This window comes from Equus asinus, chromosome 2, assembly GCF_041296235.1.
Source record: "Equus asinus isolate D_3611 breed Donkey chromosome 2, EquAss-T2T_v2, whole genome shotgun sequence".
NCBI lineage: Eukaryota > Metazoa > Chordata > Mammalia > Perissodactyla > Equidae > Equus > Equus asinus.
In genome coordinates, this window is record NC_091791.1 from 101,089,787 (window position 1) to 101,108,553 (window position 18,767).

At 52.9% G+C, this 18,767-nt stretch overlaps 1 protein-coding gene across 2 annotated transcripts in view; it reads right to left on the reverse strand.

Moving 5' to 3' along the window:
- ACAN (aggrecan) overlaps positions 1 to 18,767 on the reverse strand; it is a 65,391-nt gene that overhangs the window by 38,978 nt on the left and 7,646 nt on the right. The window lies entirely within an intron of this gene.

Here is an 18,767-nt window from a genome sequence, read left to right on the forward strand (position 1 = left end):
CCCCGCCTCCAACCAGCAAAGGCTCATCCTATAGGATCCTTTGATGGTTGATTTCATGTGTCAAGTTGACTGGGCCACGGGGTGCTCAGATATTGGTCAAACATTATTCTGGGTGTGTCCGTGAGGGTGTTTTTGGATGAGATTAACACTTAAATCAGTAGAACGGGTAAAGCATCGTGCTCTGCTAATGTGGGTGGGCCTCATCCAACCAGTTGAAGGCCTGAATGGAACAAAAAGAGATAATTCCTCCTGCCTGATGACCTTCAAACCTCCTTCAGACTTCAACTGAAACATCAGGTCTTCCTGGGTCTTGAGCTTTCAGACTTAGGCTGGAAGTACACGCCGACTCTCTGGGTCTCCAGCTTGCCAAAGGCCTCCACAATCACGCGAGCTAATTTCTTATAATGAATCTAATCAACTCCTGTGATCAATCTCTATCACGTGCTGTCGGTTCTGTCTTTCTGCAGAAGTCTGACTAACACAATCCCCCAGGTCCAGAGAGGTGACACGGTTCTCCAACCTCCCCGACGAAATCCGGACCTGCTGCCAACTTCCAATGCGGGAATCTGGTGTGTCCTAGAACGGAGAACACGCCAAGGTTTTGGGAAATATTCAGGGCCCTGGCTCAAGTCAGGGGAAGGATGTCCACCCAGAGAGCTCTCAAGGAGGCTGGGGGACAGACAGATGAATAATTAAAGAGAGAAATGGGGTCCTGGGATTCCTGCAGGCTTCCTGCTGGCCCCAACAATGACTTCATGTGAACAAGAAAAACAAGCCTTCCTCATTGTCCTCTGCAGAAGAACTGTCAAATCTGCGACAGCCACAATGTGAAGGGCATCGCCTGCACCACTGGGACCTGACTCCAGCTGGGCCGGTGCAGGTGGACCCCAAGAACACCCAGCTGAATTTACGAGAGCTCAAGCAGAGGGGTGGTTCTCGGCTTCGGCTGCACATTGAGGTCAGCTGGGCTGCAGCCTTGTCCTCAGGCGTTTGAAAAGCTCCCCAGAAGGGCCTAATGTGCAGCCACAACGGAGCACCCCTGGCTAGAGGCTGTGCAGGCATGCCGTAGACACCTGCGACTTGCACTCCATGACATGTGCTGATGATGTTTGCCGAGTTGCTCTGTTGGATGGGCCTGTGCTGGGGCCGTCCCTGCCCCCTCTCCCATCTGTGAGCAGGAGCCTTTGGTCCAGGCTTGAGAAGTGTGTGCCTCACAGACACTCTGCAGGGAGGAGAGGGGAGGCCTCGGAGGAGACAGAGGACCTGGAACTGAAGATGGAGAATAGAGCTCTCAGAGGCTGGGGAACGCTCGGCTGGGACGGCAGCCCGGCCGGACGTTGGCTCTGTCAGAGTCTGATGGCCCAGCAGGCATTGCTGTGGGCTCAGTCACCATCAGCTGGGCTGGACAGATTTGGGGGTGAGGGCAGTACCCCTGGGGTTCCCATCCCAGGAAGGCCTGGGGGAGGGGCGAGCAGGGCCCAGGAGTCTGGGGGACCCTTTTGGATGGCCTTGGCTGTCACTTGGAGTTATCTTTCCACCACTATCCTTCATTCACTCCATGTATACTGATCATCAGAGCCATGAAAGGGCTGTGTATCCGGGGGCTGCCGGGGGTACAGAGGTAAACGTGTGGGGCATGTCCCCTTCACCCCGTGGGAAGTCCACAAGACCCCAAAACCCTCAGAAGCAGCCCTTGCTTCCCCTCCGGGATCTTTCTACTTAGATGCTCCCTTCAAAAGCAAATCTCTGGGGCTCCAGGTGCTGGCACAGTGAGCAGCCACCAAGTTGTGGTGCTCTCGTCCAGTCCTGGTGTGACCAGTCGTGGCCGGGAAACAGTCCCCCAGAAGCCAAAAGGGTGAGGGGTCCCCTCTACTCTGGGGAGGGGGCTAGACTTGGCTCCCCGCTTCCCAGGGCCTCAGGGACTCCGTGTCCAGACACAAGGCCGCCTGTTCTCCCCTCAGAACGCCCTTCCCGGGAAGTTTTGTGTATGTTTTCGGAGTTGTGTTTCTTCCCTCGCCTCCGAACAAGCCCGACATTGTCCGGGCCATAGTGGCTCTCCGTGGGGCTCGGCGGGCGCTGTTTTTCTCCCTGGCCTCCACCAGCCATGGGAAGGGCTGGGGTGGGGTAGGGGTGGCGTGGGCAGAGAAACTAATTTTATTTCTTCTTCTTTTTTTTTTTTTTTAAGACAAACTCTGGGATAGAAATATCGCAATAAATATGCTCTTGTGTTGGTGTGTGTTTTCTCAGCTGTAAAGAAAATAGGGAGAAATTCCATTCTGTCTGGGTTCCAAGTGTCTCCAGGACTCACTGAGTCTTTTATGCGAGGAGATGGCCTTTGCCAGCCTGTCAACAGCGAGGCCTTTCTCCACGGAACCAGAGGTAGGTGGCGGCAAGGGGATGGTGGCGCTGGGGCAGGGGCAGGGGACGGGGCGCTCGGAGTGAAGCCAGAGAGGAGCTCGGGGTAGCATCCATCAAATTATGGGACTGGAAGGGCACCTCACCCTTGACTTGCTCTTCCAATAACATGCAGTGGAGACCCCCAGTCCTGGGTCTCGGGCCTGGCTCGGCCACCTACTGCTTTAGTGATGTGGGATCCACCCCCACGGCTGTTTCAAAGACGGGGTGAGGTATGTGCCGGTCAGGCCCCCCTCCTTGAGGGCAGGACTGTGTCTCTGGCTCGGTCCCCGGCACAGGGTCTGGCACTCAGCAGCATCCGTCAACGCCACTCTCCTCCCGCTCCCTGGTGTCAGGCTTGAGGGAGCCTCTGGGAAGGTGAGGCCTGGCAGAGAGGTTAGTGGTTTTGTAGGCGGGACTCTTGTCCTGGGCTCAGGATGGGACTAGATGACTTTACATAAAGGACAAAACGGCCTTTGTTTCAAAAACAACATCCCCGCACTACCAAACCTTTGGAAAAGGGGAAACAGAGAAAAAAAAATCACCAGAATTCTCAATCCCAGTCCAATCGTTAGTCGCATCCTGACAGTTTTCCTTCCTTCTAGCCTTTTTCCTTAGGCATCGCTTGTGTTTTATGGAGTTGTAACCTTTTTGCATCCTTTTGCTTTTCCACACAACACAGGGACCCAATGACTGTTGTTGTTCCTGCAGAATTGTGGACTCTGGGTCTTACCATCACGACCTCCCTGCCGGGGGTCCTGACTGTGCAGCCGAGGCAGGTGGTCTTCAGCTTCTGATCGCATAGGAGGTGCTCACTCCCTCAGAGGGCGGCCCGTGTGGTGCTGGGCAGCTCTGTGCTCAGCATCTTCCCAGATGGAGGCCAAATGAGCCCCACTCCCATTATAATTTCCTCCCACCAGTTCCACCCTCAGGGACCACAGTAAACACATCCCCTCCTCTCTCATGGGACTCATGCCAGATCTTCAGGGGTCCAAGCTGCTCTCTTGTCTGCTGTTCTCCCATGGAGAGATGCCCAGCTCTTTCACCTCTTCGTCCTCTGCCTTCCAGCCTTCTCCTCCCTCCCTGGAGCCACAGAAGATAGAGTTTGGATAGACTTTCGTGAACATCAAGTCCAACGCCTTCATTTTACAGGTGAAGAAACTGAGGCCCAAAGAGGTTAACTGATTTGCTCAGGGCCACACAGTAAGTTGGAGATGGAGCCAGGACCAGAACCAGTTCCAGGGCCTGGCCGTCAGAATCCCATGTTTGTAGGCTCCCCAGGGAGTGACTGTGTCTGTCTTGCTCCTCAGTCTCCCTGGGCCCCAGCAGAGTGCCCAGCACAGAGAGAGGGCAATTCAGGAAATGAATGCACAGTTGGAGGCCCAGGCACCGCAGAAGCTGTCTCCTTCGCCCTGGGCCTCCAAGGGAGGCGAGCCTGGCTGGACGCTCACATCGGTTGAGCATCCGTGAGCACACAGCCCTTTGAGGTGGACCACTCCTACTTTGCATTCCATAAATCTCAGCTAGAGACATACATTGATTGCTTGTGATGTGCAGAACTGTATTGATTAATGCTAGTACGTCAGGATGGCGTGTGACTTTGTGAAGGTCACAGTCCATGTGCAACCCAGGGGGTGCGACAACTCGGGTCTTCCCTTCCCAGGGCTCCAGGGACAACCAGTGGCGCATGGAGCCAGCTTGCACTGGCTCGCCAGAGCCAATGTGAAATATCTCTTCCCAACCCCGTTCAGTGACATGACATGTCACATTGGTACCTTGAAATTGGTCGCAATGGACGCATGGAAATCAGCAGACCTTACAAATGAGGGCTGTTCTTGTTTTCTTTCCCTTAAGCGTTTTAGCACTGAGTTTGTCTCCTGTTCTTTTACATACATGCAGACTGAGACGTCCTTAAGACGGAAAGTCAAGCCTTAAGTTAAAAAAAAAGTCCTTCTGTGTTAACTCATGCAATGCCGGGAACAACAAAAAATGGCATTTGACCTCTACTTGTTGGATAAACGGGTGGATGTTGGAATCTGGTACACTGTTTGAGCAGTAAGATTTGCCAGTAACCAAGTGGCTCTGTGTCTGTGACGTAAGTCCTGGGGTAGAGATTCACAAGGACCAAGGTCGCCCATTCTCCCAGCTGCTGGCCTCCAGCACCTCACTTATTTGCGAGCTAATCTCCCGATAGTGCCTCTTGTCTTATCACCCATGGACAAGATCTATCCTACATGTGTGCATCAAAGCAGCGGCACATGCGCTCGAGACTGGGATTTCAAATCCAGCCTCAGGAAAGGGGCATGGATCCCACCCCAAGGACACATCTGGCCAGAGGGACACCCCACTGCAGCCGCTGATTTTCTAAGCACGTATTCTAAACAGACATGGTGGGGTGATGTGAAAAGGGGAGCCAGGAAGCTGGCTCCAGTCCTAGCTCTGTGGTGACTCACTGGGGAACGCACGTCAGCCCTCAGTTTCCCCATCTGTCAACTGGAATCCCACTGCAAGCTTCACCCCCAGGAAAACTGGGAAGGTGATTTTCGTGGATGCTAACACTCTCTTTGTATTTTCTCCTCTTTCTCTTCTCTCTCTCTTCCTCTTCTTCCTTCTCCTCTCTCCATCTGGGTCTTTTTCCATATCGTTGGTTTCCTTATTCTTGTTTTATTACTTGCTCTGTCATCACTGAAGCATCTTAGAGTCTGCAAATGTTTTCCTGCTTTCTGGCCAATTAAGGGAGTCCACTGAGAAAGGCTGTTGGTGGTGGGCAGGCTGCTGCAGACCAACCCCTCCCGCCTACAGTTTTGTCTAGGTTTGGCCTCCAGCAGTGCTGGGCTAAGGCAGAGGGGCCGCGAAGGGGAAGGAAGGCTTATCCTCTGAGTTACTTAGAGCCTATGGGTTGGAGACAAACATGTACCCAGAGATAACAGACATGTGTGAGTGGGCTCTGGGTCCTAACCTTGACCCCATGCCTCAGTTTTTCCATCTCTGAAATGGGGCAGAATGGGGGAACTGGTCCTGGAGTTCTCTGAGAGTCTAAATGCCAGCTCCACGCGGCAGAAGAGAAAAACTCTTTTGCTGTCCAGTCAGAATGAGTTTTACTCCCCTCCACAGCCTCTATCACGGTCAGGGACCCGCTCATCTCTTGCCTGTTCTGCCCCCACACCCAGGTCAACATTCCTTGGGAAGGCTCCAGACCCCTGGAAAGATGCCCCCTGTGCCCTCAACATGCTGGGCAAGAAGCAGGGGGTGGGGGTGGTGGGGGTGCAAAGAGGGCAGCTGGGAGGTTGTGTGGGTCCTGCCCGCGTCTGAGAGGAGTTCTGGGGGGGCTCCGAGGGGAGGAGCAAGGCTCAGGAAGTGAGATTGGGAGAAAAAAAATCAAGACATGATGCAGGCCCAGAGGGTGTCGTATCAACAGGTCAGCCTTGTTACCATGGTACTTAAGACCCTCTGCCAACATGCCTCGTGTTTATCTACCATCAGGGCCCTATCTGAACCCTCGGCTGGGGTCGGGTTGGCCCTTTCTCCTCCCTTCTGTGGCTCACATAGTTTGTCCCTTCCAGAAGGCTCTACATCTGGCCTAATCATGGCTGTCTTTGAGGCCCGGGACAAACGCCACCTCTTGGGAACTCCCCTCAGGTACCCTGGCCTGAACTATCTTCTTTCTGCCCATAGCCTTTGTCATTTCTTGTTACCACCAATTGATTAACGAACACATCCTGGCTTCTGACTTCTTTCCCATTGTTGTTTTAATTACTAGGCCAACCACTTATGGGGGTGCATGCGTGGGTGGGCGGGGATGGCGAGGGTGGGGGGGCAGGGCCAAGTGGTGGGAAAAGCACAGTTTTGGAGGTGCGTTGATCTTGTTAAGCCGCAGCTCTGACACTTACATGTGAACACATGACCTTGGCCCCATTATTTAACCTCTTGGAGTCTCGATTTCCTTATTTCTAAAGTGCTGATAAAATAGGATCTATCACATAAGACTTCCGGAGGGGCTAAATGAGAGACTCTGTGGGGCTCTCGGTAAATTCTGTCTCCTTCTCCCAGTCTCGTCTGACTGGCTCCTCCCTCGCTGAGGAGGGAGAGCGGCTGCTTCGCGTAGCCCACGCCTTCATTTCACCTGCACTGGGTCCCTGCACATAGGAAGCCCTCAGCCAACGTGTGCCGACTTGCTAGGAAGTGATGAGAAGTGACACCCAAATCCAGTTGACGCCTACATCTCAATTAAACGATGCCCCCTGTGGACGGTCATTTGAGCTGCGATGACAGTAAACGATGGAAACCCTCCCAACTTGGTTAGCTCAGGGCTCATTCCTGCATTCGCCCCCAGACTGGGCATAGGATGTGTGTGCATACGAAACTGTGGAACGTAAAGCAAGATCCCAGTGTGGCCACTGCCCTCTCCAGGGACACAGGCTTGTCACTCTCAGAGTTTCTCTGCGGTCACTGAGCGAGGGGAGCCATCCCCTCTCTACCTTCAAGCAATAGTGAGCATCTTACAACCAGAATCAACTTAAACAATGGTGTCACAGACAATCAGAGACTTCCTTCATGATGGGCCTACTATGTACCAGGAACTGTGCTCTGAGCTGTGGATAAGGCCATTTCTCATCCTTAAAACAACCTTGCAAAGATAGATACTGCCCTCCTCACTTTGCAGGTAGTGAGATGACAGCTTAGAGAGGGTAAGTAACTTGCCCAAAGTCACACAGATAGTAAGTAAGTGGCTGGAACACAGGTCTTATGGCTACAAATCCCACGTTTTTCCTTAACATTCCCAGACCCTCTACATTCATTAGTTTTCCTCATTCATTCCATTATTCAGTCAACAAACACATTTCAATTGAGGAGGAGATGGCAGACATTATCACGGAATTTCAGATCCAGAGGGCTTTAGGGGTCGATAGAGGGTAAAATGCATCCCTAACTGGTTCATAAGGGAGGGGAATCCAATACCTACCCCAGCTCTGCCTGGAGCTGCAGAGCGCCTGGAATACGGGCATTGGCCTCAACAGCGATTAATGCTGGGTCCAGTCTGGAGGAGGTGCGTTCCCAGGTGAGAGTCCTAACCCACCCTTAGACCTTACATCAGCAGGGAGGAGCCCTGGTGGAGCTGCAAGGCCTGGCTGTTCCTTCGTCCCTGTAAGTCCAACAGAGGACGGGCTCCAGCAGCCCAATGTGGCTGCTCTTCCCCCAATCCTTTGGGCAAAGTGCCCAAGGGTTCCAAAAAAGAGAAAAGACAGCCCCTCAGCAGGGCTGCAGGCAGTCCTGGGGAACCTCCCTCCAGGGGCTTCCGGGTGGGTTTTGAAGACGCTCTAATCAGGCCATTCATTCCTGATTAGATGCGCCAGGGCTCAGCCAGTACCTGCAAAGGCAGGAACCCAACCCCCCCCCCCCCCACCCCAGGAGTATCTGGATTCCCATCAGCCAACTCACTGGAAAGGTCCATAGGAGTCTCCTCGAGCTGGGTCTTCTGGCCGTTTCTAACGTCCCACCCTGCCTCGAGAGGACCCTCGCCTCAGGCAGCCGGAAGAGCTGGCCAGCTCCTTGCTGCTCCTCTGCTACTAATCAGAAGGGCAGGGAGCAGGAGTGAGGGAAGGAGCCCTCTCTGAACTTTGGCTTCCGAAATGAACCCAAGCAGCTGTTTCTGCCAGTGCCGATCTATGGCCCCCCTCCCCGTCCTGACCAGGGCCAGAGGATGTGGGTCCCACGATAAAAACAGAGCTGTCCTTGGTTGGCTGAAGGCCTACGCGGGCTTGTAGGTGAAGGTCCTGCCTGAGGAGGTGGGCACAAGGGGGAGGTGGAAGGAGCAGACCCTGGTCCAGCGCACAGAGCAAAAATCCTTAAGAAGACATCAATTTATCCCCTCTCTGGTCTTTCTGCCTTGATCCCCTTCACCCATTGAAAAATGTCCCTTCTAGTAATAACTGTGTGACTTGGATCTGTTGTGACAAGAGATATGCTGTTCTTCCTCTCCTTTCTGGGGTCCACTTTGAACCCAGGCTCTATGCGATTTCCTGAAATGGCCTCTTCTCGAGTTTCCCAGGAGACAATACGATAAGGTAGAAGGTGGATACCCTTAAGAATACAACCTGAATTCATCCTTTTGACCCATAACTTGCTCTCTGGGTGACCTCGGGCAAGTTTCTTGACATCTGTAGCCAGAATATCCACAGATGAGGCCTCTGGAAATCGCCGACTTCCAGTTAGGAGGAGAGGCAGAGAATGATGACTCCCTGTGACGAGTTGCTCTGAATTTCCTCTTGTTCCTTCCAAATCAACAGAAGTCCCTGTGTCTCCTGGGTGGTCTGATTCTGTCGGGTGGGGCGGCAGGAGGGGCTGGTAGAAAGGAAGCTTGTACCCCAGTGGAATCTTGCATGAGCCAGGGATGCTGAGCTCAGGTCAGAAGGGATGGCGAAAGCAAAAGGAAGCTTCACGGCAGAACAGGATGGATGTTCTTGGAGCAAAATCCAGCCCCTTCCCACGGCCTAGAGGGCCCTCAGGGATCTGCTCCCGTGCCTGCTCAGACCACGTTTCATGTCTGTTCCCAGCCACATCCTCGCCATTCTTTGAACACAGAAGCTTCCTTCCTCCCAAGGGCTTTCATACCTCCTCTTCTTTCTTTCTGGTACAGACTTCTGGGTCTTTCCCTAGCTGCCCACTTTTTATCATTCCAGCCTCAGTTCCAACGTCCCTTCCCTGGTCATCCTGTCCCCTCACTGCCCCTCCCGTGTCCCTCCTTATCATGTCACCTTGTTATTTTTTATTTACAGCATTACCATTATTTGAGATTATTGTCCTTTTCTATTTGTTTATTTATTGTCTGTTTTCCCTTCCTAGAATACATACTCCCCAAGGGCAGGGGCTTCTGTCTGTTTTGCTTGCTGGAGCCTGGAATGGAGCCTGGCACATACTTGGTGCTCAATCAATACCTGTCGAATGAATGACTGAACGGCTCTTGATGAATGGACAGTGGCCCTTCTGGATTCAGTGTGGAAATGGAAGGAGTGTCAAACTGAAGACTGATCATAACTGTTGAATGTCACCTGATTTCAAAGCACTCCTGCCTCCTTAGCCCTGGGGAGTGTTCGAAGCCCCAGGACGGAAGGTAGCCTGGAGCACACAGGAGGCCCATGGAAACATCCATTCCCGCTCCTGTCCTGCTAGGAGAAGACCAGGAGTGGAGCAGGATGGGCCAGGCAGGGAGTGGCTGGTGACTCCAGAGACAGCAGCCAGGGACAAAATAGAAGTCAGAGCCATGCTGGCAGCCTGACGAGGACTGCATTTCCAAGGGGCTGGGAGGGGGGCCAAGTCCAGGAGCTGGGAAGGAAGGCTGGCCCTGGGTGGTGCTTCCTAAGGGTGGGGTGGCCGCAGCCATCCTTGGCCCTGAAGCACATGCCTGGACAAGGGTGGGTGCTTAAGGGAAGAACTCAGCTCAACGCCACCAGCTTTCCCCCTTAGTCCCACCTCTCCCTGCTCGCAGCTGGAAAGTCCCAGTAAAACCAGTTTAGAGTGGAGGGATACATGGCCCTCTTAATGGCTCCTGATTCACTCACGCAGCGACATTTAGCTTTGCCCTGTTCTCTTTGTGGAAAAAACCCTGGGACTTGGGACCCGCCCCTTCCTGTTCTCAGCCTCCTGTTCCAGCCTGAACACTTGGAGATTTTCTCTGCATTAATTTCAGACGTTGTGTAAATATCGAACCTGGGATGTTGGAAAGGAGTGTCCTTCAGCCCAAATTTTCCATCAGGCACGAGCACCTTTCCTGGGGCAGGGATCCTGGGCCAAGAGCTGAGTTCCCTCCACTAGCTGCTGGCCGCCAAGCTGGCAGGACAGAGAGTTCCTTCTTGTAGGAGTTTGGGAAGGGGCTGGGGGACCCAGAGGGACTTCCCGGTGGCCTCCCTGGGTGGGAATTGAGCCTAAGTTTCAAAAATGATCTTCCGTAAAGGTTTTTGGAAGTCGAGGGTCCTGGTGGAAATGCCTGCTTGTCAGAAAGGGCCATCAGGGGTTTGGGGGTAAAGATGAATTTCTGAGCAAAGTAGACCGCCTGGTGCCTGGGATGCAGCTGAAAGGAAACGATGCCTCAAACTTTTGGGGCAGATGCTCAGGTCCTTGGATTTTAGTCCTGGGGTCTAGTCAAGAGTAAGAAAGGAGACGAGTTATTTGTAGTCAAACCTCATTCTTTGACCCTAGTTTGCACGTCCCGATTCCAGGACTGGGAAAGACTTCACAGAGAACACCCGCTTAGCTCCTCTTGGGTCCTGCTTCTCTTTGAGAGCCGACGGGAACTCGGGGCCTGGCTCCCAGAAGGTAACCTCTAAGTCCTTATTTACCCACGGGCCTTGGACCATGCTGTAGAGTCTAACAGTGTGATTGATGGTGGCGGTCTCAGGTCACATGGCATCAACTTGACCTCTGGAGGTGCGGGAGACTAAGGTCAGCGGTGCAGGTGGTCAGTCATGTCTCTATGACCGACCCCCAGTAAACACTCTGGGTGGGCTTCCCTGGTTGGCAGTCTTCCGTGATGTTGTAACACATCGTGACTGGGAGGAGTAAGCGCTGTCCGCATGACCCCTGGGAGAGGACAACCAGAAGCTGTGCCTGGTCTCCCTGGGACTCTGCCCTCTGTGCCTCTTCCCTTTGCTGATTTTTATCTGTATCCTTTTGCTGTAATAAACCATAACTGTGAGTAGAACAGCTTTGCTAACTTCTACGAGTCCTTCTAGCAAATTGCTGAATCCGTGGGTGGTCTTGGGGACCTCTTGAGACTGCCCCTCTCCTGCTCCATCTTCCACCCAGGAGAGCTCGGTACGGGCTGAGTGGACAGTGGACAAGACCTCTTCACCCTGTGGCCATCCTTCAGCGACACTACTTCCCCTTCTTGGGGCGTGCGCTCTGAAGAGCGGAGCGTTCTTTTTTGGGCCTCACGTGGGAGGAATAATTGCCTTTGATCCGGGAAAGTTCCCAGCACTTCTTGGCTTTCCTCATTTCCTCCTCTCCTCTGTCAAACTCCCGTCACATGGAAAACTCTGTAGTAGGTGCCCAGGGGATCCAAGGATGGACCCATGTGAGTCCGCCCTGGGGCTCACTGTGTGGGATGGCAGACAAGAGCTGTGAATAAATCCTACAGCACAAGAGGGAGGGCCTCTCTCGGTGAGAGGGTTCCAGGAGCTGAGAGGATGCAGAAGTCACTCCTGTTTGGGGGACCTGGGAGAGATTTGAAGGAGAGGTGGCATTTGAGCTGAGCCATGACCAACAGGAACACCATTCAGGGCATGCAGAGTTAGGAGCAGGGCATTCCAGGAGGAAGGGATCACATGAACAAAGGCATGGAGAAAGGAGAAGACCCAGCCGGCGTAGGATAAATAAAGTGAGAAACAAAGCTGGGCCAGATTCTGACGTGCTCCATGGCTGGGCTCAGGAGTGTGGCTTCATTCTGTAGGTGATGGTGGTTCTCGGGGATTCAGGGAATGACCTGGTCTGAGGTGTGCGTCAGGAGGACACTGCATGCTCTGCTATCCCTGCCAGTGCACCCCTCCCCCTGGTGCCCCATTCCCATTGAGTTCACCCTCCTCCATCACAGCAGGAGCACGTCACCTGCATCATTTGTCTGCCTCTGCAAGGAGACCGCGCCCACTGGGATGGACATTAGGCTTGTCCATCCTCAGGTGTCTCTTATCCATGAGCACCTGTCACAACCACTTCCTCTAAAAATTACCCTGTATTGAAACTGGCATCCCATGCCAGCATGTCGCCCGGCGGCAGTGTGAAAGGTGCATCATCTCGTTTAATGCTCAAAATCGTCGTGGGAGGTGGGCATCGCTGTAGTCCCAGTTCAGAACGGAGGAGACAGAGGCTCGGAGCGGGCGACTGACTTACCTCACACCCCAGGGCCAGGGAGTGCAGGGCCAGAATTCAAACCCGGGTCAGTGTAACTCCAGAAGCAGTGCTCCCCGCCAGCTCCCTGCTTCCCAGGCACACGCCAGGAACGAGGATAGGTGCTGAGGAGGGAGCCCGTCAGGAGCATGCTCTCATCATCCAAAGGCCTTTGACACTCTGTGGCCCCAGCTTTAAAGACTGGATTCAATCAATAGACACTTGTGCGCCTGCTCCAGAAGGGCTCTTCACGCACATGGGGTTCAGTTTCAAAGCTTGGCTCAAAGCACCAACACACCTCGGGGCTGCACAAGAAGGCCCCAAATCTAAAGAGCCTGCTCTATGAACCCCTCAAAGACCACCTCTGACTCTCGACTTGTCCCAGAACAGACAAAGAAGAGCTGCAAACACGGATATGATATGATATCGCCTCCCCTCACTTTGTTCCTCCCTTTCCAGCTGTCTCTGGCATGTCCCCAGTTCTCTGCCAGCCTTGCCTGGCTGTGAGACTGTCCCCTGCAAGGCTGTCAGGATTACAGTCCCTAATAGCCACGCCACAGGAGGCCAGAGCAGCCGCCTTCTCGAAAACACCTTCCAGGAACTCGTGCTGTCTGCTGCCTCCCAGCTCCTCCCAGTCAGTGTTTCTTGAATGACATTGTCCTCACAAGAAAGCTACCTTGCCTTTTTCAAAAAATTGAGGCTTTGAAAAAATTGCAGTAAAACAGACATCACATACAATTTACCATCAACTATTTTTAAGTCGATATATTTTACAGTTCAGTTGCATGAAATACAGTCCTATAATTGTGCAAGCATCGCCACCATCCATCTCCAGAACTCTTTCCATCTTGCAAAACCGAAACTCTGCACCCATTAAATGACAACTCTCCATTCCCTTCCCCCAGCGTCTGGCAACCACCCCTCTACTTTCCGTCTCTATGAGTTGGACTACCATCTTTCCTTTGGAGGAGGAAAATCAATATCCCCGTCTGACACAGTGTCTAGAGATCTTTCTGTGCCATTCCAGTTGGACAGGCTCTATTCTTTTCTGGAGTTCTTTACATCTCCAAGGAAGCCTTCAGCTTCCTTGGCCCTCCCGGGAACCACACTGCTGTCAGCATCCTGGGACGCCTTCGCACACCCCACAGAGGAGCGGCATCTCCATGAGCTTGGGCTCTAAAGCCACACACAAGACACAAACCAGGGAGCATCAAAATTTCCGCTGAAAATCTCTTAGGAAGATGCCATGTAGGAGACCCCCACGATCTCTCCCAATGAGTCCAACACAATCATCTTTCTTCCATTCCTGGGTCAAACTATTGTTTCTGTATCTGAGCAGCAGATGAATGATTGGCTTGTCAGGAGGGCCATGTTGTACGAGAAATATGTATCATTAAACACTAGACGCATGCGCGGTGCCTCAAGATGCTCACACTATGAGGGCAACAAGGGAACTGAGGCCAACTCTGGGAGCAGCAAATTCGAGTCTCTTGTCCCTGGTTGCCTGGGGACACACCCCTGTCAGGCAGAGAGCCTGCAGAGCTTCTCTCGAAAGCATGCTCTCTCTCCAGCGACCGCCGTGCACTGTAGCTGAGCCTCAAACCCATTGGAGCCGCGTGGGGACAGCTGTGTCGATTTTGCTTGACGGACAAGTTCACCCACAGCTGCGCCATCAGCAGCAGCGCTGGGGCCAGGGCCCCGGGCCCTCTGCATGGCACTGTGTTCCCCCTGCACACACCACTCTCCCTCCCAGATTGCGGGCTCTCCTTGAGGGTGGGCAAAGCTCTTTATTCCTCCTCTCTTATTCCCTACGTGTCCACTAGAGAGCCTGGCACACAGAATGTTCGAATTATGGAAAACTGCTTAGCCACTTGGAAATACGTCCCTGCTATATCATTAAGCACAAAAAGCAAATTGCAAAATAATATGTAGAATGAAATTCCAATCCATTTTTTTGTCTATCTATTCACAGAAAAAAAAGAGAAAGATAGAAATTTAACTCTGGTTATATTTGGGTGGTAATTTTATAGGAGATTTTTAGTTTTTCCACTTTGAGTGTTTACATTTCCTAAACTTTCTATGATGTCCTTTATTATTTTTCAAAAGCAAAATGTTTCTAAAAATAAAGAAAAATCTTATATCCTTTAAAAAAAATCTACATTCAAGACAATCACAGAAGAAAATAAACTTCAGCCCTGGCAGGCCATTAGGAGAACTGGAGTTTGTGTGTCAAAGTCAACAGGCTCCCCAGAGACCAAGGTGACAGCCAGTAGGGAGAGGAGGTGGGGAGAGGTCTGTCTCAGCTGAGAAGGGAGGAGACAGAAGGTTCTCTACATGTTAAAAGTCTTGGGAATCTGCTGAGAAACCGATTTTTCTGCTGTCACAGTTCGTGTTCAACAAACTCTGGGCCTGAGGTCTTTCGGGCTCGTGGGTCTGAGCCAAGGGATCCCCATGAAGTCTATGGGCACGGCATGCAGGAACAAACAGGGCTTCACACATCCTGCCTGAAGATGGGCCCCAGATGGGTTCCAGGACTTGAACTCATGACTGATATCCAGCTAGACGTCAGGGTCCAGTCTGAGAAATTGGCCTTCTCTCCGGGCATAGTGCATGAAACAGCCAGGAAATCACGAACTTTGGAATCAGACAGTTGTGAGTTCAAGTCCTGGCCCTACCACTTACCAGCTATGCCTCAGTTTCACCATCTATTAAATAGGGATAAGTAGACTACTTCATAGAGCTTTCTGCTGACTCAGCGTGAAGTGCGTGCACGTGGGCAGGGTCGTGCGAGGGCATTCATATCCTTTCTACCAACTTGCCCCATCTCTGGTTAGCATAAAAGCACTGACCTATTGGAGAACACCTCATTTATTTAACCTGTCTCCCCTGAAAGAGCTTCCTTTACAACCTACAGATAAGGCACGGCTCTAAAACATAGTAGCAAGTCAATACAGGGTGTTACGGGCTATATTGTGTCCCTCCCCCAAAAAAGATACGTTGACACCCTAACCCCCAATACCTGTGAATGTGACCTTATCTGGCAATAACGTCTTTGCAAATGTAATCAAGCTAAGATGAGGTCATTAGGATGGGCCCTCAATTCAACATGACTGGTGTCCTTATAAGAGGGGAAGACGGCCATATGCAAACACAGACGCACGGGGAGACGGTCAAGGATGGTGGAGGCAGAGGTCGGAGTGATGCAGCTGCCAGCCAAGGACTGATGGCCATCACCAGAAGCTAAGAAGAGGCTAAGAAGGTTCCAGAGGGAGCATGGCCCTGCTGAGATCTTGATTTTGGACTTCTGGCCTCTACAACCATGGGTAATAAATTTCTGTCACTTTAACCCACCTGGTTTGTGGTACTTTGTTATGGTGGCCCCAGAAAACGCATACAAAGGGTGACTTTTTATTATAATACTATTACTAATAAAAAAGCTTCTAAAACAAGGAGATTCCCCAATCTCCCTTGGTAGCCAAACTCAAGATCACTTGGATTTCTTTAGACAATTACTTCTTCTGTCTAATCTAAATCTCTGCTTCTGCCTTTCTTTCCTTAGTGGAGACATTTCACGTCTTGGGGTTGTTCTTGATGGGCTTTTCTAGATCTTTCTCATCTGCCTTCTGCTTTGAATCCAATCTCTGTGATTTTCTTTGCTGGGCTCCTTGACCCTCATGCCGTCCTTAGGCCTTCCCATCTCCCCTCTGTTCCCTCTGATTGACAGCGCGGGCTCGCTGCATTTCTAGGGAACCAGGAAAACGGAGAAACATACCCCAGATCCTGGCCTGGAGTCTGTCTTTTATTAAGAAAAACCCAGAAGCAAAAGTTTCTTTGAGGTTTCTGGCCCACCCAGACTCAGAACATCTTTTCTTCTGGGGGCCACACAGGACCAAGGAAGACTGAAGTTTCCGCGGGAGGCACAACCGAGTCTGTTCAGGTGCTTTAACTTGCTCAGAACCACAGAAGGTTCTCCTGGGACATTTAGATTTCCTCATTCTCCAGTCCCAGGAGAGGAGGACAGGGGTTGGGGGGGGGGGCTCAATGAGGCCAGAGGCAGTTCCCAGCCCCTCCCTCCCCAGCATGCCTCCTGAAAGCACGGCCATGCTGGCTAGTACTCAGAACACCTGAACAGGAATTTCTCGCTGATCCATCCTTGTGGCTGTGGGGCGGTCCCAAGGGACGGCTGAAGAAGTAGGGGACAGTCAGGGCTAACGTGTGAAGCTGCAAAGGCTGTGCCCTGTACAACTTCAGGGGGCACCCTATACGCGGGCCACCATGGAATGGCACCCCCTGGGATTATGCAGTGGGGCCTCTGACACAACAGGGCTTGCGACAGTTATCAGGTTTGTCGGGAGATCTCCCCCATGACCCAGCGATCTCTTTTTATCCTCCCAACAAACTTATGAGGTGAGAGTCATTATACCCAATTTACAGATAGGGAAACTGAGGCACATCACTCTGGCAAGGTCACACTGCTGATGAATTGGCCAAACTGGGCCTGGATTCCTTCTACCTGACTCCACTCCTGGAGGACAATGGCCTGATGGATTCTTTTGGGAGTCCAAGGGCTAGATGTCATCAGGAAGGGAGCTGGGGAAAAAATGTAGAGACAATGTGCTAGACTCCATCACCAAAGAAAGACGAGATGGAGCTGGAGCTTCAGGGAAGGCCCACAGTGGGCGGAGCTGGAGAGGACGGGCGTAGATGGGAGCCGGAGGGGAAAAGTTATTCAGTGTGGACGGTGCAGGCTGAGAAGGGCTCCCCATCGAGGGCTTCAGAACCCTGAAGCCTGAGCTGTGTGAGTCCAGGAAAACCATGTCCTGTTCTCTATCCTATCCCTGGTGCCTAGCCTGCTTCCTACCACGTCATGGGGGCGCTGGGACCCTGCACCTTGAAAGAGGGCAAGGCAATGAGATGAAAGATGGCCCAATCATGGCCCGTGGCCTAGTGTTAGGACTTGAGGCTCCAGAGGTGGTCAAACCTACAAATATACATTTATTCTTAAAAGCAGCTGCTCCCCCAAGATGTTCGAGTCATTGTGAACTTCCAAGGGAAGGTGGGTAGGGGAGAGGCGCTGGCACATAGAGAATAACCATTCCTTCCTTAGCTGGGTCATCCATGCCTCCCATCGGCAGCAGAACATGAGCAGGCCTGGATGGTGGCCATTCCGACTGTCCAGCGTCCCCGAGCCACGGCCAGGGTGCCATGGGGCGGCTGAGGTGGCCAGGACAGGTGGGGACTGTTCCTACACAGCTGCCCAGTTCAGCAGATGGAGCCTTGCGAGTTGGGAAATTTGGGTCTAGTTCCAGCCCTGACACCACCCAGTGCCACACCCCTAGGCAGGACATACTGTTTTCTAGGTCCCAGTTTTCTTGTCTATGACTAGAGCAGAGTGCACTATATCAGTGGCTGTCCAAAGACGTAAGACTGGAGTTACTCTGATAGAATCTGACACACGGAACCCCCAAATCACTGCCTCTCTCGACTCACCTCTGTGGTCCCTGCGGGATGTCACAAACCACGCCCCCCTGCCCCCACTCCCTGCAACATGGTTTGAAAAGCACTAGAATGAAGTCATTAGTCAGCTCAACAACTTTTAGCGGGCACCTTCTGTGCGCCAAGCATTTTCTAGGTGCTGGAGATACGGGGTGACCACAGACAGAGCTCCCGTCCCAGGCGGCTTCAATCCTCCGTGGGGCTGGGAGGAGGCAGACCACCACCAAGGGAACCAACCAACCAGACCCTTTAAGGGAGTGATAAGCCACAAAGAAATGCAACCCAGGGCCGCTAGTGGGTGGGGGCGGGGGGGGGGGTTCATCTTCTTTAAATTGGGTGGTCAAGAAAGGCCTCACAGAGGAGGTGCAATCTGAACCTGAATGTCCAGAATGAGACAGCCGGACAAAGCCACGTGGGAAGAGCATCCAGCAGGGGAGGCTGCAAGGGCAAAGGCCCTGAGGCAGGAAGGAGGTGGGAGCCAGGGGCCGAGAGTGGTGAGTGAGGGGACAGGGAATCTGGAGGATTGGGGGGGTGGGGGGGGGCGGGGACTAGCTCCTGAGGGCCTGCGGGCCAAGGAAGGGGACTGGGCTTTATTCTAAGTGTGAAAGGGGTGAGAAGGGACAGGCGCATAACCTCGGGCGACTGCTGCTCGTCTCAGGGTGGGCCACTCCACACAACACCCGCAGAGACGAAGGAGGGGCGGGACTAGTCACCATTTTCCAGCCGCTGAACGTCGCGGGAGCCTTACCTGATGTACACCAGCGCCTTGCGGACCCCACTGTGCATGAGCCCTGGAGCCCCTGAGGCCCTGAGACTGCAGAGGGAGCTCCCACGGGGAAGCGAGATGGGAGGGTCCAGCAGGGGCGGGGCACTGGGAGGCTCTAACCCAGCGCTGGACCTTCGCGGGCTAACAAAACCACTCCCGCCGCCAAGCCGGCCGTCCAGAGCACCGCTGTCCTGGGGAATGGGGTGAAGCCATCTAAGCACTCAGGTGCCCC